Source organism: Geotrypetes seraphini, chromosome 1, assembly GCF_902459505.1.
Source record: "Geotrypetes seraphini chromosome 1, aGeoSer1.1, whole genome shotgun sequence".
Taxonomy (NCBI): Eukaryota; Metazoa; Chordata; class Amphibia; order Gymnophiona; family Dermophiidae; genus Geotrypetes; species Geotrypetes seraphini.
In genome coordinates this window covers 447645273-447652070 of record NC_047084.1, presented here as the reverse complement: position 1 = coordinate 447652070, position 6798 = coordinate 447645273, and positions in this window count along the sequence as shown.

Genomic DNA, 6798 nt, shown 5'->3' with positions numbered 1-6798 from the left:
CGTAATATTAGATGCCAAATTTACCTACCAGGAACATATCAATAATATCGTTAAAAGTTGCTTTTATCGCTTGCGTTTAATCCGGTCAATGTCTAAATATCTAGAGACAAAATCACTAAACATTTTAGTCCATTCCCTCATAATTTCGAAACTAGATTACTGTAACTCATTGTATTTAAACATAACATATAAGGAACAAAGGCGACTACAAATTATACAAAATATCGCCATTAAATTAATCCATCACGGGAAGAAATACGACCACGTAACGCCTTACCTAATAAATTCACATTGGTTACCTATTAACCAAAGAATAACATACAAAATAGCTTTATTAGTATTTAAAACAACAACTACCAATGAACCACAGTTCATTGACCGCCTTCTAATTCCACAAACCTCAAATCGTTTTCTCCGATCTAATACACAAGATCTATTAATGGTCCCCTCATTAAAAACAATAGGAACTAGACGTCACGACATCTTCTCAGTTAAGGCACCGCTTGTTTGGAATACCCTTCCTTTGTATATTAGAAACACTAAAGATCTCAACTCATTTAAAAATAATTTAAAAACATTCCTCTTTAAAGCTGCATTTAACCTCTAAATTCTCATCCTTCCATGTAAATTTTAATTCCAGTTTCTTATACCCAAATCCTAATGTTTTTACCCTCCACCCTTCAACCCTCTTTTTCTCCGCACTAGGAATCAAAATTTTGTAACTTTTTCCCTCACGTTTTTTCCACTTCACTCCAGTTTTGTAGTATTTGTCAGTATTGTCAGTTTGAAATTGCCCTGTGTTATTTATTGTAGAAATTTATTAATATTTTTAATGTTTTTAATCCAATTGTACATTTTATGTAATTCGCTTAGAAATATTAAGCGAACCATCAAATTTAAATAAAACTTGAAACTTGAAACTTGAAACTTGAAGAGTGCGGATAACGGTTCCGCCAGGACGTCACTCAACTCCCTGAGCACCCTGGGGTGTAGTTTGTCCGGTCCCATAGCTTTGTTCACTTTGAGTCTTGATAGCTCCTCATAGACACTGCTGGGCGTAAATTCGAAATTTCAAAACGGGTCTTCCGAGTTTTCCCTCGTCGGCAGCTGAGGGCCGGATCCCAGCGCTTCGCAAGTGAAGACCGAGCAGAAGTATTCATTTAAAAGTTTGGCTTTGTCGGAGTCCGATTCTACATAGTTTCCACCGGGTTTCCTAAGGCGTACTATCCCATCTGTGTTTCTTTTTTTGTCACTAATATACCGGAAAAAGGATTTATCGCTCTTCTTGATGTTCTTCGCAAGGTTCTCCTCCATTCGGAGTTAGTTAGCATTACCCATCCCCCACTCACTATGCTTTGCTTGCATACAGGGATTCTGGTTTAATTTCTGTTGCTAACCAATCCTCACACTCACACATCATACTCTCATTCATTATACAGTCCCTCATGAGAACAGAAAGGTTTCTTTAATCACTTTAGACCATTGTTTTAGAATAAACTTTCATTCCCTTCCCCCACACAGTACCTTACTGACTTATGCTGCATTCAGTCGAAGGCTTCTGGGCTACAGTCCATGTCATCCCCCTTGGAGACATAGACCTCTACTTCCATAAGGGACTCCTCACTCTCTGAAGCTGGGTACAAGCTATCCTCTAGAGCAGCCTTGGGCCAGCCCTGCTCATGGAGCTTTTCCCTTCCAATTAGCCTCTGCTTGGAAAGCAAAGATTTTTCAGCATGGCAGTGCTGTGGGACAGGAAGTTTATTAGCAGAAGGCAATAAGATAGAGCTCCTAGCCTTCAGTTCCTTGTTCTGTGAGGATGGTCCTTCCCTCCAGGTTCCTGATTGCCTGCCTCTGTTCTCAGCTGGCCTTGATTTATTCTGCTGTGTAACTTTCACTGGTGCTCTAGCTAGGTTCTTCCTGTCAGCTCCACCCCCTTTCCTTAACCCTTGCTGTGTCAGATTGCCTGACCAGAGGTTTAGCTAGAGAATTAACAGATGATTTATAAAAGGGATTACAGTGCTCCCCTGCAAATTTGTGGTCTGTGGTTTGCGGTCCCGGTCATTAGCGGCATTTTCCGACTGCGAACTGCCGACCAGGAGAGGACAGCTAGAGAGGCAGGAGAGGGCAGCCGGAGCGCCGGCAAGTGAAGGAAATCACTAGCTGTATGCTCCGATCGCCTCTTCCTGTACTAAAGTCGGGCCTCACCAATCAGGAGCTGCTTTGACACGCAGCTCCTGATTGGTGACTTTAGTACAGGAAGAGGCGGTCAGAGCATACCGCGAGTGATTTCCTTCACTCGCCGGCGCTCCGGCTGCTTTCTCCTGCCTCTCCCGTCTCCCCCATGAAAAACCATATTCGTGGTTTTTCAAGATTCGCGGGGGTTCCTGGAATGGAACCCCTGCGAATTTCGGGGGAGTACTGTATAGTGACTTGGAACAGGTATTCTGTTTTTCTCTGCCATCCCTTCTCTGTTCTGCCCTGCCTGTCTGATCTTAGCACTGGGAATGGAGTTAATGGGCAATTGCCTTGGCTTAGGAATAGGCACATTTGTTTTAGTGGCAGGGTTTAAAGCAGGTTTTAAACCAGTGACAGGGGCTTCCCTCTCACAATATCTGGAGTGCAGGTTCTGGTGGCTCTATAAACACCACTTGAGAATTGTTTGGATGCTAATGAAAAGTTTTCTATGGCAAACTGTTGTGAAGAATATTTTCAGTATACAAATGGAGTGATTTGCATAATTTTGTGAAATCTGATATTATAGCAAATCTCAAAAACTTTTCTGCTGGTTTAATTGATTCCTCTTCAGATATAGCAGCATCTTGGTTGGGTTGTCCACATTATTTTTCCTGATGGTCCGCTTCAATGGTTTCTTCGCCAGGTCAGCAAATGTGAAAAAGTTATCCACAATGTCCTGTCCACTCTTTAAATCAGAGCAAATCCAGCTAAAACCGCTAGCACACCTTTGTAAAAGGAGCCCTAAAAATTTATTAATAACCTAATACCTATTCCGATTCATCAATCCACGTGTCAGTCCTTATGGATTCAAATTAGCGAGTCTAAGATCCTCTGGAAGCACTGGCTGCAGGTGGGTACACGTACATTAGATGATGTGTTATCAAATGGAAAAATGCTTGATTCTTCACGATTGCAACAATCATTCGGCATTACAAAGACTCAAGGATATAAGTGGTTGCAGTTGAAGCAGTATCCAGAACCGTAAGATGGCATAAAGAATCACAGACAGGGATGAACCCTGCAATGTGTATTCAACGTGTCTATCATTGCTCCATCCTCGAGTATGTATAAAGTTATTTCATGTGTTGTAAAACTTGTTTCCAAAAGTTTATAATGGTTCATGAGTTATCAGTCTTTTATAATATGTAAACTTAAACTTAGCTCAAAACGGATGAATCAAATCCTGAATGTAAAGATGTCTTGCTGAAGCGGGGGGTCTGACGTGTTTCGCCAAGACGGCTTCTTCAGAGAACCCGCTTGAACTGGTTAACATTCAGTGAGAAAAGTGCCATTCTTCAAATTCTCCTGACTTCTCTAACCGGACATTAGAGAATGTTAACCAGTTCAAGCGGGTTCTCTGAAGAAGCCGTCTTGGTGAAACGCGTCAGACCCCCGCTTCAGCAAGACATCTTTACATTCAGGATTTGATTCATCCGTTTTGAGCTAAGTTTAAGTTTACATATTATGAAAGACTGATAACTCATGAACCATTATAAACTTTTGGAAACAAGTTTTGCAACACATGAAATAACCTTATACATACTCGAGGATGGAGCAATGATAGACACGTTGAATACACATTGCAGGGTTCATCCCTGTCTGTGATTCTTTATGCCATCTTATGGTTCTGAGCTCTGCGAGCAAGTTTATAAAGTGCTTTCATGATTGTAGCGTTCTTTCTTTGTTTTTTTGTGCTAAGTGCTTATTTTTTGGACACTAGTCTTTACTATATTATTACCCAGTAGCAGTTTAAAGGGATGCAGTTGAAGCAGGCCATTCAGCAAGGGTTTCCTGATTGGCGAAATTTAAATAATCAGTACAGCTTGCTGGACCTGTTCTTCCAGACAGATTTGCTAGGGCATCAGGCTGCCAAGTGGTATAAATTAATATCTGAATAAGAAAACTTAAACTAGTCTAAAAGACATTTGGAGCATTGAGACAAAGCAGCAGATTTCTGCAACTCAATGGCCACGGATTTGGACTTGGAGGATGAGATGTACAGCGTCAGCATCCATGAGACAAACTTGGTTTTTTCTGTTATATAGAATTTATTGGACCCCTGTTCGTTTGCAAAAGTTAGATAGTTCTAAGTCTAATAGATGCTGGCATTGTCCCTTGATACTTAGGGCTCCTTTTACTAAGCTGTGCTAGCGGTTTTAGCGTGCGTTTAGTGCGCGCTGCATTGAGCTGGTGTTAGTTCTGGGTGTGTAGCGCAGGGTTAGCATGCGTGACAATGCTGTGCAGGCTAAAAACGCTAGCGCACCTTAGTAAAAGGAACCCTTAGATTTTGGAGGTCTATTTGGGGTCAAATGAATATAATATTGGAAGTCTCACTGTCATTGTCATATGACATAGTGTTGTTTGGAACACTGTTAATGCCCAAGGGCTCCTTTTATCAAGGCGCGCTACGGGGGTTAGCACGTCGGACATTTCATCACACGCTAACCCCCGCGGAGCCTGAAATCCTAACGCCTCGTCAATGGAGGCGTTAGGTACTAGTGCGGCAGGCGGTTTAATATGCGGTATTCTGCGCACTAAACCGCTACCGCGCCTTTGTAAAAGGACCCCCAAGAGTCCAATAAATGCAAATAAGAATAGATTACTTCTTATCATGACAGAAGTTGCTATGCAGCTAATTACAAAAAAGTGGAAAAAATGGGATAGAATAAATTATAATTTTTGGTGGGAAACCTTATGCCAAGTTTATAAGTTTGAACGTATGAACTTGTTACAATTGGTACACTATAATAAATTCAAAAGAGGTTTGGGATCCATTAACAAAATTTGGTACGAATTGATCATTATTACCCTTTGATTTCCGAATGAGTGTTATGCACATCCAGGAAGGGTAGGTGGGGATAAGTACTTATCTTATTATTTGATTGTAGTGAATGCTATTTTTTGTACCAATTGTTGGTTATCTGTTGCACTTTGTGTTGGCTTTTAAAAAGAATCAAGAATTTGAAAAAATAAAATACAGTGGAACCTTGGTTTACGAGCATAATTCGTTCTAGAAGCATGCTCGTAAACCAAATTACTCGTATATCAAAGCGAGTTTCCCCATAGGAATGAATGGAAACTTGCTTTGATTCATTCTACCTCCTCCTCCCTCCCCTGAGGCTACCGGCACTACTCCATCACCCCCTCCCCCCGCTCTAATCAGCATCGCACTCTCCAAACCGGCATCGCAACCCCCCCCCCGCGAGAACCGCATCGCACCCCCGTGCTGGAAGCGGCATCTGACCTCCCTCCCTCCCAAACATGCTCCTTACCCCATCTGCTGCTTGTGCGAGTGAAAGAAAGCTCCCGCCTCTTCCCTGGGCTGGGCCTTCTGGCCCTCATTCTCTCGGAGAGAACGAGATCTCGGAGAGAACGAGAGCCAGAAGGTCTTGAGCATGCGCAGATGCTCAAGGCCCAGTCCAGGCAAGAGGAGGGAGCTTTTTTTCACTCGCACAAGCAGCAGATGGGGTAAGGAGCATGTTTGGGAGGGAAGGTGGGCGGATGCCACTTCCAGCACGGTGGTGAGATGCGGTTCTCGTGGGGGGAGGGGGTTGAGATGCCGGTTCGGGGGGTGCGATGCAGGTTAGGGTGGGGGGAGGTGCTCGTGTATCGGAAGATGCTCGGTTTGCGAGACAAAAGTTTGCGAGTGTTTTGCTCGTCTTGCAAAACACTCGCAAACCGGGTTACTAGCAAACCGAGGTTCCACTGTAAATCCTCGTTGGGATAACATTTTCAAGTATAGACTCTGTTATTGAATAAAGACTCTGTGCTCCTTTTACTAAGGTGCGCTAGCGTTTTTAGCACGTGTTAAAGATTAGCACGAGCTAAACAAAAAATACTAATGCAAGCTCTATGGAGGCGTTAGCGTTTAGCGCGCAGGGCATTGTAGTGTGCGTTAAGCACGCGCTAAAACTGCTAGCGCACCTTCGTAAAAGGGGCCCTCTGTCATTGGTTGAAAAAGACGCCTCCCTTGCCTTTTGTTGGACTGTCTGTATCTAAAGGTGAGGTGCTCTTCTTTTGCCTATCTTCTCGAATGCAAAGTTAGCCAGAAAGTTGGCTGAGAATTTATTTCCTCTTATGAGGGTGACCTGCAATCAGATGGCTGGATGCGTTAAAAACAACCATGGGGATGATGCTGGAGGAACTTGCCGGACTAGCAAAAAACAGATTTCTTTTAGATTCAAAATTCATCTGGTTGCTAGGGTTCGAGCACGAGTCAATGGCACCTAACAACATGATCTATCCAGCATGGTCATGATATCCATACAATCCAAAGAGAATGGGCTCATTTGCTCTGCCTCTTTCCAACTAATCTTTTACCTCTGTCAGCTGATAAAACTGAGATGGGAGGAATGGTTTCAGGGACAACTTCTAGAAATTCCACCATATATTTCCAAGATATGTCCACTGAAATCATCAAAGATGATTTTGGAAATTAAAAAATCTTCACATTTCTAGTTATGATGGAGTTTTGCTAGGCAGAGATGATGTCTTTCAGTAGAGCAGCATTATATATTTCATCTTTTCTCACATTAAGGTTGTTCTGAAGCTACAATTTAGACC